General features: G+C 39.1%; 1 long non-coding RNA gene and 1 pseudogene across 4 annotated transcripts; one reads left to right on the forward strand and one right to left on the reverse strand.

Moving 5' to 3' along the window:
* Positions 1-2,663: 2,663 nt before the first annotated feature.
* Positions 2,664-9,796, reverse strand: LOC137244440 (uncharacterized). Of its 4 annotated transcripts, none has more exons than XR_010951004.1 (8): positions 8,039-9,796; positions 7,764-7,973; positions 7,526-7,703; positions 7,130-7,470; positions 6,562-7,076; positions 6,369-6,506; positions 4,221-4,604; positions 2,664-4,161 (listed from the first exon to the last, which is right to left on the reverse strand). It is a non-coding gene; the product is annotated as an uncharacterized lncRNA (long non-coding RNA). The 4 variants fall into 4 exon arrangements; XR_010951005.1 differs by having other exon boundaries at positions 6,562-6,721; positions 6,787-7,076; positions 7,130-7,703; XR_010951006.1 differs by having other exon boundaries at positions 6,562-6,731; positions 6,787-7,076; positions 7,130-7,703.
* A 523-nt stretch (positions 9,797-10,319) lies between these two features.
* On the forward strand, positions 10,320-15,329 carry LOC137246033 (T-complex protein 1 subunit eta-like; annotated as a pseudogene).
* Positions 15,330-15,635: the final 306 nt, after the last annotated feature.

Here is a 15,635-nt window from a genome sequence, read left to right on the forward strand (position 1 = left end):
ATTTGCAGCTAGCCCCTCATCAGCATGGCTTCAGAAAACTCCATAGCACTACCTCCGCGCTAAATGTCATTAGCACCCAGATAAATTGCGGTTTGAATCAATATCCCCACCATAGAACAGTACTCGTAGCGTTAGACCTATCAAACGCTTTTGATACGGTCAACCATGGCTCGTTACTGCAAGACCTGGAAGGGTCTACCCTTCCCCCATGTCTTAAAAGGTGGACCGCAAATTATCTGGGTGGTCGGCAGGCATCGGTGCAATTCAGAAACGAAACATCAAAACAAAGGAGAATTAAACAAGGGGTGCCACAGGGTGGTGTCCTATCCCCGCTTTTGTTTAATTTCTACATATATAAGCTACCTTCACCACCGGAAGGAGTCACAATCGTTTCCTACGCCGATGACTGCACAATAATGGCCACAGGCCCAGGCCCAGAGGTCGATGAGCTATGCAATAAAATAAACGGCTATCTCCCTGATCTCTCCAGTTTTTTCGCCTCGCGAAACCTGGCATTGTCACCGACTAAATCTTCCGCGACCTTATTTACAACATGGACGCCCCAAATGTCGACCATATTGAACATCCACGTCGATGGCACTACGCTACCGACTGTCCTACACCCCAAAATCTTGGGTGTGACGTTTGATCAGGATCTACATTTTGGTGCGCACGCAACCGCAATTGTTCCAAGAATTCAGAGCCGTAATAAAATCCTCAAATCCCTTGCTGGAAGTACCTGGGGAAAAGACAAAGAAACGCTCTTGACCACATACAAAGCAATTAGCCAGCCGATTACGTGCAACGCGTCACCCATATGGTCGCCAAGCCTAAAAACCACCCACTGGAAGAAACTACAGGCCTACCAAAATACTGCTCTCAGAATCGCCACGGGCTGTCTTCTTATGTCCCCAGAACACCATCTGCATAATGAGGCGAGAATACTCCCCATCAGGGAGAGAAATGAGATGCTGACCAAACAGTTTCTGTTGAATACCCAGAAACCTGGGCATCCCAACAGACATCTGATTGACGAACCAGCACCGCCTAGGGGCCTAAGGAGTCATCTCCGTGAGCATTTTGAGGAAATACGGCACCTGAGAACCCAGCCGTATGAAGCGGAAAAACACAAGCAGGTCCTTGGTGAACTCCATAGACAGGCGTCGGACCTTTATGTCGGGAATTGCCCGGTGAATCCAGTACTTGAAGAAAAATATCCAGAACTCGCAGAAGAGGAACGCATACTCCCCAGGGAAACGCGTGTCACTCTTGCTCAACTTCGTTCTGGATACTGTAACAGGTTAAACTCTTACCTATCCAGAATCAACCCCGACATACAAAATGTATGCCCTGCTTGCAATGTGTCCCCACATGACACCAACCATCTCTTTAATTTTAATGTGGAACCAACGCCTCTAACACCCCTTTCCTTATGGTCCACCCCTGTTGAAACGGCAAGTTTCCTTGGACTCCCGTTAGAGGATATTGATGACAATTTGTGATCGGTCGCGGCTATTAGGTGGGGCGAGCATTGCTACAACAAGAACAACAACAACAGTTAACGTGAATGTAAGAACAGCACAGCACTATAGTTTGTTTACATTTCGGTAACCTAATGCCGTATATGTGTGAGCAGTATGGACAATCACATAAATGGTACGACGGAATGGACTGGTCACAAAACTTAACGCCGCCGTGTACAAATGCTACCCTGCAAAAATTTTTGGATTACGTGTTCCATTTCCTTCATGTTGGAGTACTCTAACAATACTCCTTTGCAATACGTTTGCGGAACACCATCAGCCGATCATTGCTCGTTTTTAACGACCGTGATCACGACACGATGACGATTGAACAGAGTTGCCAAAAATAAAATATTGCATACAAATAACTGATAATAAAATTTTACTATGGCAACTCTGATAAAATGCAACCGCGCACTGGTTTTATGTATACATACTATAGTATAGAGAAATATTAGTTTCTTTATTCACGCAAATGCTAAATAGCATAAGAATGTTCGCAGTAAAAAATATAAAAGTTATATTGCCCCTCTTCATTTACTTTCATTTTAAATTAAATTCACTCCGATAATTCTTTCCGACACAATTCCTCTTTAGTACTTTGGCATATGATCCTCTGTGGGTGCTCCATGGAGTACTACAGTGAAAGTAGTTTGGAAAGTCCCTTCAAAAAACGCGAGCACTCTATAAATAATGTAAGGAATACTCCTTTGGGAGTATAGGACTGCACCAAATCTAATCCCTGCAAAAACGCTCCACGTCATCGGACTAGTCATTTTACCGTCATTGTGCGGTCACGCCCCTTGTTAAATTTTAGTCACGTTTGCATTAGCGAGAGTAGATTTTTTGCACTTTTTTCCCATTTCGTACCTATTTATGTGATTGTGCATTCCGCTCCCACTTATGGGATGTGGGCATATTACTGTGCTGCTCACACGTCACAATGCTCGTCAAATGGCGGTCATATTTTCCGTCATTTCACTCTACATTTTCGAGTCATTTGACAATCAATTTTACTGCGGTTTTACCATTTATATAACCGCCATTTAACTTGAATTTTACCTCTCGATTAACGTTACCTGGAGCAGCCGCATGAATAAAATATCAACCAAAAAAATTTAATTTTCAATATTTATTTTTAATTATAATAACCAAACATAACATATAATATAAATATTTTTTTTAAACATATCACTAGGTTTAGTAATTTTGTTCCAAATAAAGAATATTATATATGAGGCGCCTAGATGCAAAACCAGATATTTTAAAATAATATTTAAATTGCGACAATATTGCATCGCCTAGCAACATTCTAAAAACCCGTGTTGAAAATTCATAACAATTTTCATTCATAACAAATTAAAAAAATTTTTGTGCTTTCTAAGTTTTACATATCATGGATTCATTTGGTTTTGCATCTTGGAGTCTCATATACCTATACATGAAATTGCAACTTAAATTAATACATTTAATATAAAAAATAAGTAAATACTTTAACAATAACATAAAAAATATATTAATTGCTTTGAGCTGCAGCAGCTAACTTTATATTTGGACAATTCAGAAGTGTGTTATATTCATGTAAAATTTGAGTTCTTTCCACGGTTTCGAATAAAAAATTTGATTATTTGAATCAATTTAAGTCTACAACTTAAAGCTAAGTAGAAATTTTGATTAGATTTACTCTTTCTTTAGATCAAGAACATTAAAAGGTGTCGTGGAATCCGATTGCTGTCGTAATTGAATTTGAAAGTAATAAAGTAAAGTAAAATATGAACTAATCATTCAAGCAATAATTCTGCAACTCTTAGCAGGAGTGTTGGTTGGTTTTAAGTCTAATTCCGACAGCAATAGGATCACGTCATACCTTATTATATATGTACATGAAATTGCAACTTAAATTGATACAGTTGATATAAAGAAAATTAAGTATTTTAATAATAAATAAACTCGCTTAATTGGTTTTTGTTTTCCAATTAAAATCTTTTCTAAGCGAGCAGAAAATAATTTTAAGTTTTAGAAAAAACTCCAATTATTTGAATAATCTACAACTTAAAGCTTAGTAGAAATTCAGATTAGGTTTACTCTTTTTTCAGATCAAGAATATTCAAAGGTGTCCCGGAATCCGATTGCTGTCGTAATTGGTGAATTTAAAAATGTACGACTAGTAATTGAGTCAGACTTATTATTGTTCTAAATCTAATCATTGAAGCAATAATTCTGCAACCCTTAGCAGGAGTATTGATTGGTTTCAAATCTAATTCCGACATCAATCGTATCACGGCATCCCTTATTATATATGCCCATGAAATTGCAACTTAAATTAATACAGTTGATATAAAGAAAAGTAAGTACTTTAATAATAAATAAACTCGCTTAATTGGTTTTTGTTTTCCAATTGAAATATTTTCCTGTGCAAGCACATCGCTAACGTGTGTTGGCAAAAAATATGATTATACTGTCTTCGATAGATAGTCGGACGAGCCGCTACTCGGCGAAGTAGAGATGACCGTTGTGTCGGTGGCAGCAGTTACAACAGCAGTTTCTAACTTTGCACCATTCGTACAGTGTGTTGAATGCTTCACTGCCTTTTCCAATTGCTTGGCACCAGCAATTTTTGCTGTTTGTAAAGCTTTAGCTGTAATGCAAATATATAGATGGGTTAAAGTGGTTTTCGTATGTTATTCAACAACTCACCCTATACCATCATCACAGCCTTCTCATCGATTTTGAATATGTTTACTGTTTCAGTATTCAGACCCAGTTCGTTTGGTGCAATATTTTCGATTTGATGAATATGTATACTATCCGTTAGGCACAATTAGGTGCGTTCGATTCATTCATATACTGTGGATATTTGAGCCGTAGACGCAATGGCAGATATTTTGATTCTTTTTGAAGTGTAACATTTGTAAACAGTTGGGTTTCTCTGCTGTCACCATCACCACTAGAGAGCTATTGAAGAAACGCTCGACCAAGATAATATGTTGCAATTTACGCGCATAGATTTCTTCCGCCTTGTCACAGTTATTGATGGAGAAAATGCGAAAACCATATTTACCATCCAATACCGAAATGGAACTGTAGAGAAAGAAACATTTTATAAAATTTAATAAAATAAAAAATGATAGTTGTGCTAAAATGGGGTAAAGTATTGTATGTTAAAGTATAGCGAAGTCTCAGCGGCTTTGTCCTGGTGAAAATTGAGTTTGAATAGGTTTAATTCTTCATTCTTAGAAACATGTACGAAGGTACCTGGTAAGATATTAAAAATCCTCAACGGTTTTTTTTGAAATAACTTAAAAAAAACTCATATTCAAACTTCTGCTTAACTTCTTCATATCAATAGCTCCTTTTACCACCAGGGGCCCTATTCAGTAACTATGAGTTTTGAAATGTACATTTTTTTTTCATACAAATTATATGAAGAAAAAGTGTACATTTTAAAACTCACAGTTACTGAATAGGGCCCCAGGAGTCACTATTACTTCTACGCCTATGCTATTGTTTCCTACATCGATGAGCTTTGTAATAAAATAAACAGCTTTCTCCCCAATCTCTCCAGTTTTGTTACCTCGCGAAACCTGATATTGTCACCAACCAAATCATCGGTGACCTTATTTAAAACATGGCCGCGCCAAATGTCGACCATACGACATTACCCTACCGACTGTCTTACACCCTAAAATTTTGGGTGTGACTTTCGAGCAGGATCTACATTTTGGAGAGCAGGCACTAGCAATTGTAACGAAAATCGTCGTTGGTGTGAGGGCTTAGCCGATCTCCATAGCGCCCGACTATGAGACGGAGCTGTTTAGGACTGGCATCTATGCCGTTTCGCCTCATAGGAGGGCGGCGGGATGTCGGTGACCAAGAACTGCCAACCCCCTAATCCAGGGTGTTATGCGGACCGTGCCTATTGGACGATTTGCAGCCAGGGGATAAATTCGGCTGTATTCGAACGGAGCCTTCCCGATACCGAACCACCTCGGGAAGTATTGATCGCCTCGAAGACGATGCCTCAAAACTAACAACCAAAAGCAATAATTATCATTTCACTGACACAAATTTTATAGTTTTTTTCTTCGGGATTTGGACACAATGTTGCTCTTGTTGTTGTAGCGATAAGGTTGCTCCCCGAAGGCTTTGGGGAGTGTTATCGATGTGATGGTCCTTTGCCTGATACAGATCCGGTACGCTCCGGTAACACAGCACCATTAAAGTGCTAGCCCGATCATCTCGGGAACGATTTATGTGGCCACATAAAACCTTCAGGCCATCCCTCCCTCCCCAGCCCCAAGTTCAGCGAGGAGCTTGGGGTCGCCAGATCCTCGTCTGTTAGTGAAACAGGATTCGCCGCGGATAGGTGAGGTTGGCAATTGGGTTTGGAGAAGCTATATATTGCGCTGGCAACCTGAAGGGTTGCGCTACACATCATCTTTAATCTGGTATTTTAGTCGCCTCTTACGACAGGCATACCTACCGCGGGTAAATTCTGACCCCCTAACCCACTGGGGGGTGTTTGGACACAATCTTTTCATTATATTACTTAACAATTTAAAGGCTTCATTCTGTATTGCGAACGAGAGCTCAGACGAACCATTCGCATCCAAACGATTTCGTCTAGCAATGGTATTCTCTATCAATGGTATTCTCTATCGTTCGGTCTTTACGTTTCTAACTAACAGGAAGGCAAAAGTAATGGTCAAGTGATAAGTTGCCATTGCTTAACATAGTGCAAATACACTAGCGATTCGTCTCTGATCCGCAACGAAAGTTCGTTTCGTAATAGAGAATGAGGCTCTAAGATAAGAATTTTTTTTTTCAATTTGTATTTTGACTTACCAGCAACAAAAGAATCATGTTTAATTGTACGCCGCACAAGCATTATAGCATCATGTAACTAACGAAGCTCAGTTTCTTCCAAAAATTGTTCAACACTGCCACGTAAAATCAATGTACATGTTCTAGCATTAACGCAACCTTTAAATAATTATAAACTATAAAAATAAAATTAATGTCAAACCCACTATCAAACCTTGGAAAATGTTGAAACGTTCACCACCAACCTGACGTTCTTCAAAGTAATCACATTGACCCATAGTAATCACATTGAGTCATAACAGTATCACCACAAGGTTTCATTCTACGTTTCCAATCTTCTTCTGGTACATGAACAGCACAGAACATATCACGATCTGCAAAATACTGTGTAGCAACATCACCAATTGGTAGTTTAGAAAACACAACATTGGCGCCTTACTTAGCTAGTTTATTGTACAGAATACGCCATTCAGCATCAAAAATTTTCTGATACTCTTGGACATTGGAGGACATTGCTGTGGCAGAGCATTTTTGCAATAAAGCACTTTGTTGTTCCTTTGATTGACGCTTCGACATGTACAGCCATGTCATATTTTATCATGCATAATTGTAATGCTTTACGTATAGCTTTAATGATGATACGTGCATGTACGCCTTCCTCAACATATGGTTTAACTTGTTTTAAGATTTCACCTGCTTAAGTACTACTGAAGTGGCGCCATCGCCGACCTGATAAGAGAAACATTTTTATTCTACACATTCTAATATATCAAAAAACTTACCTCAGCATTTTGAGATTTGGCGATGTCTACTAGAGTTTTACGGCTGGATTCACAATATCCAATAGTTCCATAATGGTTGCCCCATCATTTGAAATTGTGGCCTTTCCACTGGATTCAACAATATGCTTGTCCACACTACGTGAACCCAATGTAGTGCGTACAGCGTCCACAACTGAATGCGAGGCATTGATGTTGGATATGAGTTGAGGTTTACCTTGAGAGCTATCGGTACCCAAAAATTGTTTACACAAATACTCATGTACCCAATACAAGTTCAGGACGTTCATATTTATCGACACGCTGTCCGGTGTGGCCCAAATGTTGGAAATATGCAGTTGGCACTGTTGAGAAAAAATATTGATCAATGAACACAAGTAAAAGTGAAAGAGCATCTACAAGTTGCATATGAGCCTTGCAACGATTACATCGAATTGCACGCAATTCACCAAAATTTACAATGTGTGGCTCATATTCACCCTCAACCGTGAGTGCCATTGGTGAGACGGTAAGTTTAATGGACAAAGCTGTTGTTTTTAATAAATCAGCTGTTGCAGGTATGCAATATAAAGTGGATCTGCAAAGAAGAAAGTTCAATGTAATTGCCAAACAAAACATTAATTTCGAATAGCGATACCTAACGTAACGTGGCGAGGAGTTACCCTCATCTTCTACAACATATTTTGTGGTCACCAATGGTGGTAATAAACCCTGTTCATTAGTAATAAAAGCACCACCAGCGCTATTTTATTATCGGATTTGGCATCTGATCGGGATCTAAACGGCCTTGGGCTTGATCAAACTGTTGCGGCTGTTGATATTTACCAGTAACAGGTGCAGGTGGTTGCTAAAGAAAATAACACAAAAATAATCATCAGCAAATTTTTAAATATATTAGTTGTATTAGCATACATTATAACCAGGACGTCCGGACGTGTCCGGGTATTGGGGGTTAGCAAGCTTGGGTGGTTGACTGGGCATCGGCGCCTGTTCAGGTTGTGTTGGCATCATTTAACCACGTTGTGCACCTGGTTGTTGTAGAGGATAACCTGGCTGTTGAGGTTTTCCATTTGTGCTCGATTTCCAGGCAACGAAGCGTATTGTGTTGTTGATTTCATTTGTTGGAGACGTGCGCGAAGTGCAACAATTGTTTTCTGGAAAAATATTTGAATATGTAATATTGTACAACTACAAACATAATTACATATTAAATTCACTTTCCAAACACTTACATCAAACATCGCTAAGTTATTTTAATCATAGTGTACCTATGCAAGTGTGTCAACTAAGCGATAAACGTCAAAACTACAAACAGCCTCGCTCACCTGATGCAAATCTCAGGTCTAGACTTGCATTTTTGTACGTAAGAGTACTTCAAGCTGAGTTGCATTTGATAGTTTAATAAAACTTTGTAGTATTTACAGATGAAATAGTAGCATATATTTTCGCGGAAATATTTTCTCTTATATTTTTGTCGTGGGAGCCAATAAGGCTTCAGTACTGGTGTAAGTGTGTGAACATTATATTAGAAAAAGCTAACAAAATACAAGAAAAATACAACGTAGTTCATTAAAAACAAACAAGCCAGTTTGTATTTCGATAGGGTTTTTTGACATTAGGCCGTTTTCTCTTTATTTTTTCTAACAAATGAAAAATTTGTTTTTAGTTTCAAAATTGTGTGCATAAAAACACAACTAAATTCAAAGTGTAAATTGTGTGTGCAAATGAGTTTTCAATAAGTGTACATTTTTCAGTTTTTCATAGTTAAGGAATTGACCTCCAGATTCTTGTGTTACACAAATATAGTGAACTTGGGTACAGAAATTCAAATTAAAAAGTTTTTCAAAATAATTTGAAAAACTCTACGTTTTCTCTGCTTTTTACAAGTTCTTGTGTTACAAAAACATAATGAACTTGCATACAGAAATCCTAGAAAATATTTTTCCGATATACTTTGTTGTTGAGTTTAAAAAGTGTTTCACAATAATTTGAAAAACTCTACGATTTCTATGCTTTTTACTCTTAGGAGTAACCTCATGTATTAAATTAAATTTTTAAAGAAAATCAATAACTCTGAACTGAAGAATTTTCGCTATGATATAAAATTAAAATGTTGTGGAACAGGAGCAACACTTTTGTGACTACGTAAACCCTGTTTCAATCTTTTACGCCCTGCAAAAATCGTGTGACCAAAAACGCACACAGCCACACGAATTTTTGACAGGGGTGATGATTTGGAATGAAAAATTCTCCAAATGAAATAGCATGTTGACAAATTTAGCTTTGCCACAAAGTGTCGTGCTCTCTCGCACCTACTATATTCATAGGTATTGTGAAATATGTCATTTTTGTGTGGAAAAAAATTTTCAGCGATTCCGCCATTTTCCGCGAATTGAGCTGCAGGCCTGTGCTAATTTTGGAGCATTAAATTAAATCAAATTAAAATAACTTAGCGATGTTGGATGCAAGTGTTTGGAAAGTGAATTTAATATGTATTTATGTTACAATATTACAAATTCTAATATTTTTCCAGAAAACAGTTGTTGCACTTCGTGCACGTCTCGAACAAATGGAATCGACGCTTCGTTGCCTGGAAATCGAGCACAAATGGAAAACCTAAACAGCCAGGTTATCCTCTACAACAACTAGGTGCACCACGTGGTTACATGGGTCAAATGATGTCATTCAACACAACCTGAACAGGCGCCGATGCCTAGTCAACCACCCAAGCCGGGTTAACCCCCAATACCCGGACACGTCCGGTCGTCCTGGTTATAATGTATGCTAATACAACTAATATATTTAAAAATTTGGTGAAGATTATTTTTGTGTTATTTTCTTTAGCAACCACCTGCACCTGTTACTGGTAAATATCAACAGCCGCAACAGTACGATCAAGCCCAAGGCCGTTCAGATCCCGATCAGATGCCAAATCCGATAATACAATAGCGCTGGTGGTGCTTTTATTACTAATGAACAGGGTTTATTACCACCATTGGTGACCACAAAATATGTTGTAGAAGATCAGGGCAACTCCTCGCCACGTTACGTTAGGTATCACTATTCGAAATTAATGTTTTGTTTGGCAATTGCATTGATCTTTCTTCTTTGCAGGTCCTCTTTGTATTGCATACCTGCAACAGCTGATTTATTAAAAACAACAGCTTTGTCCATTACACTCACCGTCTAACCAATGGCACGAACGAATGAGGGTGAATGTGAGCCACCTATTGATAATTTTGGTGAATTGGGTCCAATTAGATGTAATCGTTGCAAATCTCATATGAAATTTGTAGATGCTGGTCGTCGTTACCAATGTCTTATGTGTAAAGTAACAACAGATGGTAAAAAAATCTTTCACTTTTACTTGTTTTCATTAATCCATATTTTTTTTCAACAGTGGTAACTGTATATTTGCAACATTTGGGCCACACTGGACGGCGTGTCGATAAATATGAACGTCCTGAACTTGTATTGGGTACATATTAGTTTTTGTGTAAAGAATGTGTGGGTACCGATAGCTCTCAAGGTAAACCTCAACTCATATCCAACATCAATGCCTTGCAATCAATTGTGGACGCTGTACGCACTACATTGGGTCCACGCAGTATGGACAAGCATATTGTTGACTCCAGTGGTAAGGCCACAATTTCAAATGATGGTGCAACCATTATGAAACTATTGGATATTGTGCATCCAGCCGTAAAACTCTAATCGACATCGCCAAATCTCAAGATGCTGAGGTAAGTTTTTTGTTATATTAGAATGTGTAGAATAAAAATGTTTCTCTTATCAGTTCGGCGATGGCACCACTTCAGTAGTACTTTAAGCAGGTGAAATCTTAAAACAAGTTAAACCATATGTTGAGGTAGGCGTGCATGTACGTATCATCATTTAAGCTATACGTAAAGCATTATAATTATGCATGGCCAAAATATGACATGGCTGTACATGTCGAAGCGCCAATCAAAGGAACAACGACGTGCTTTATTGGAAAACACGCTGCCACAGCAATGTCCTCCAAACTTATTCATCAACAAAAAGATTTTTTTTCTAAAATTGTTGTGGACGCTGTACTTTCCTTTGATGGACCCAACGTCATACAAAAGATGAAAATCGCATTATTAAATATAGTTTTGGAATTCAAGGCTGAGCGTGATAATTCTAAAAAGTACGTGTTGATAATGTTCAAGAGTATCAGAAAATTTTTGATGCTGAATGGCGTATTCTGTACAATGAACTAGCTAAGTAAGGCGTCAATGTTGTGTTATCTAAACTACCAATTGGTGATGTTGGTACACACTATTTTGCAGATTGTGATATGTTCTGTGCTGTTCGTGTACCAGAAGAAGATTTGAAACGTACAATGAAAGCTTGTGGTGGTGCTGTTATGACTGCAGCTAATGATATTAATTCAAGTATTTTGGGTCAATGTGATTACTTTGAAGAACGTCAAGTTGGTGGTGAACGTTTCAACGTTTTCCAAGGTTTGATAGAGGGTTTGACATTGATTTTATTTTCATAGTTTATAATTATTTAAAGGTTGCGTTAATGCTAGACCATGTACATTGATTTTACGTGGCGGTGCCGAACAATTTTTGGAAGAAACTGAGCTTCGTTACATGATGCTATAATGATTGTGCGGCGTACAATTAAACATGATTCTGTTGTTGCTGGTAAGTCAAAATACAAATTGAAAAAAATGTCTAATCTTAGGGCTCATTCTCTATTACGAAACGAACTTTCGTTGCGGATCAGAGACGAATCGCTAGTGTATTTGCACTATGTTAAACGATGGCAACTTATCACTTATCACTTGACAATTACTTTTGCCTTCCTGTTAGTTAGAAACGTAAAGACCGAACAAAAATGATATATAATACCATTGCTACAAATCGTTTGGAAGAGACTCGGGTACAGGGTACAGAATGAAGCCTTTAAATTGTTAAGTAATATAATGCAAATATTGTGTCCAACTCCCGAAAAAAAACTATAAAATTTGTGTCAGTGAAATGATAATTATTTCTTTTGGTTGTTAGTTTTGAGGCATCGTCTTCGAGTGCCTTCTGATCGTATATGCCAGTTCTCTTGCATTCTTTTACATGCATAAAGTGCCGTTGAAGCCTTCCTCACCATCTCCTCCACGTTGAGCTTCCATGACAGCTTACTATCTAGGATAATTCTTAGATATTTTGTGCACGGTTTCGCCCCTCCTAACTTATGGACTTTGTACCTCTTTGTAAACAAGACCATATGCAACGTCATCTGCGTAAACCGTAAGTTTTGCTGGTCCGTCGTAGAATCCCCTGAGCAGTTGGTTAATGACCAGCGTCCACAGCAGAGGTGATAGCACCCCTCCCTGCCGAGTGCCCCTGTCCTCTAACTTCGTGGCCGCGTACAATCCCCATTGCGATGTAATCTTACTGCAGTTTAACATGCAGTCGATCCGTCTGGGTAAGGCTGGATGTACTTTAACGTAATTAAGACCATCCATAATCGCCCATTTAGAAACACTGTTGAAAGCCCCGGTAATGTTTAGGAAGACTTCTAGAGCATATTCCTTATATTCCAGGGCTTTTTCTATGCTTATTACCACCCTATGCAATGCGGTGTCTACTGACTTGCCTTTGGTGTACGCCTGTTGTGTTGTGGAGAGCAGCTTTTAATCCACGTTGGACTTTATGTACACATCTATCAGCCTCTCAAAGGTTTTGAGCAGAAATGATGCTAAGCTATTGGGTCTATAATCTTTGGGATACACGTGACCGATCTTTCCCGCCTTTAGTAGGAAAGCTATACGAGCAGTTCTCCAAGAGTGCGGTACATGATTCTGTCTTATGCACCCATCGAATCACTCATCTTCTCGGGTAAAGCCGGTGTGCACCTCTGAGAAAGTCGGAGTCTTAGCGTTATCTCCCTTTGGCTTATCTCCTACTTCCGTAGTTGGAACTTCCCTCTGACTCGCAGCCTTCGAGGTAGTTGCTACCTCGCTATTTCTATGCGACTGCCCTGCCTCGCGGCTCTGGGACTGGGACCTTTCTGCCTCTTGAAAACAGGCTTGTCGCTTTCCGCCGAACGTTGCCTCTTCATTCTACGATTCGACGCTTCTTCCTCGTACCGATTGCAGAACCGAGGGTTTCTAGCAGCAAACCTTTTGAACTGCCTTCGACCTACTTCTACCGTCTCATGGGCCCATTCCAAGCGCTCGCTCTCCACTTCTGTTGGGTCGACCACTGCTCCCAGGCGTTGGACAATTCTTAGTGCTGCACGGTACTGCGAGAGAGCTCTTTTACTTCCCCTGCTCCGTAACCTTCTCCACTCTTCTACTCATTTGTGTGCTTTTCCAACACGGAGTTCTTTGAATCAGCACTACTCTCTCGCTCGCCGAGTCCGACGCATCGCTTAGTGCGTATTCGTCGCCCTTGGCTTGCGACTCAGTTCTCTTATCATCCCCCTTATTACAATTTGGTAAAGAGTCGTTCATCTTGGTCGTACGACTACCAGCCCGACAAGGCGGACTCAGCGGTCCAGTATTATATACGGTGAAAGAACCGTCAGTCACAGCAGCGCCCCTTACTGTGGTAAGGCCATCAATACTTCCCGAGGTGGTCCGGTATCGGGAAGGCTCCGTTCGAATACAGCCGAATTTATCCCCTGGCTGCAAATTGTCCAATAGGCACGGTCCGCATAACACCCTGGATTAGGGGGTTGGCAGTTCTTGGCCACCGACATCCCGCCGCCCTCCTATGAGGCAAAACGGCGTAGATGCCAGTCCTAAACAGCTCCGCCTCATAGTCGGGCGCTATGGAGATCGGCTAAGCCCTCACACCAACGACGTGGTACCTACCCTAGTGAGGTAGTGATTGGGGAGATAACTGTTTGTTTTGTTACAAAGCTCATCGATGTAGGAAAAAATTGCATAGGTGTAGAAGCAATAGTGATTCCTTCTGGTGGTAAAGGTAGCTATTGATATGTAGAAGTTAAACAGAAATTTTATGAATATGAGTTTTTTTTTTAAGTTATTGCACAAAAAGCGTTGAGGATTTTTAATATCTTACGAGGTATCTTCGTACATGTTTCTAAGAATGAAGAATGAGACCTATTCAAACTTCGCTATACTTTAACATACAATACTTTACCCTATTTTAACACAACTATCATTTTTTGATTTTATTAAATTTTATAAAATGTTTCTTCCTCTACAGTTCCATTTCCGTATTGGATGGTAAATATGGCTTTCGCATTTTCTACATCAATAACTATGACAAGGTGGAAGAAATCTATGCGCGTAAATCGCAACATATTATATTGGTCGAGCGTTTCTTCTATAGCTCTCTAGTGGTGATGGTGACAGCAGAGAAACCCAACTGTTTACAAATGTTACACTTCAAAAAGAATCAAAATATCTGCGTCTACGGCTCAAATACCCACAGTATATGAATGAATCGAACGCACCCAATTGTCTGCCTAACGGATAGTATACATATCCATCAACGACCTGGGTCTGAATACTGAAACAGTACACATATTCAAAATCGATGAGAAGGCTGTGATGATGGTATAGGGTGAGTTGTTGAATAACATACGAAAACCACTTTAACCCATATATATATTTGCATTACAGCTATAGCTTTACAAACAGCAAAAATAAGAATTGCTGGCGCCAAGCAATTGGAAAAGGCAGTGAAGCATTCATCACACTGTACGGATGGTGCAAAGTTAGCAACTGCTGTTGTAACTGCTGCCACCGACACAACGGTCATCTCTACTTCACCGAGTAGCGGCTCGTCCGACTATCTATCGAAGACAGTATAATCAAAGAGGATAAATACAATAAGAGCCGTCACTCGTTATTTTGTGGCGAGTATCTCGCTGGAAATTGAAAAAAATGATGCCGAATGTTTTCTGAGAGGGACATTTTTAATTGTCTCGCATTTATCCATGCCGTGTAGGTCCCTTGGGCAACTGTGATTTTTGGAAAGAGAATTAAATAAATTAATTAAATACAGTCGAAAAATAAACACAAATACCCCAAGAAAATGTATAGAAGACATTTATAAAAATCTCGCCCAAAAAAAAAGTAGCGACTACCTCTCAGTATACATCGAGTTAATACCAAAAAAAATAACGAGTGACGGCTCTTATTGTATTTATCCTCTTTGGTATAATCATATCTTTTACCAACACAGGTTACCGATGTGCTTGCGCAGGAAAATATTTCAATTGGAAAACAAAAACCAATTAAGAGAGTTTATTTATTATTAATGTACTTACTTTTATTTATATCAACTCTATTAATTTAAGTTACAATTTCATGTAAATATAGAATAAGGTATGTCGTGATCCGATTGCTGTCGGAATTAGACTTGAAACCAATCAATACTCCTGCTAAGGGTTGCAGAATTATTGCTTGAATGATTAGATATAGAACAATAATAAGTCTGACTCAATCACTAGTCCTACATTTAAAGTTCATACTTTACTTTATTACTTTGAAATTCAATTACGA

The sequence above is a fragment of the Eurosta solidaginis genome, chromosome 3 (assembly GCF_040869045.1).
Source record: "Eurosta solidaginis isolate ZX-2024a chromosome 3, ASM4086904v1, whole genome shotgun sequence".
Taxonomy (NCBI): Eukaryota; Metazoa; Arthropoda; class Insecta; order Diptera; family Tephritidae; genus Eurosta; species Eurosta solidaginis.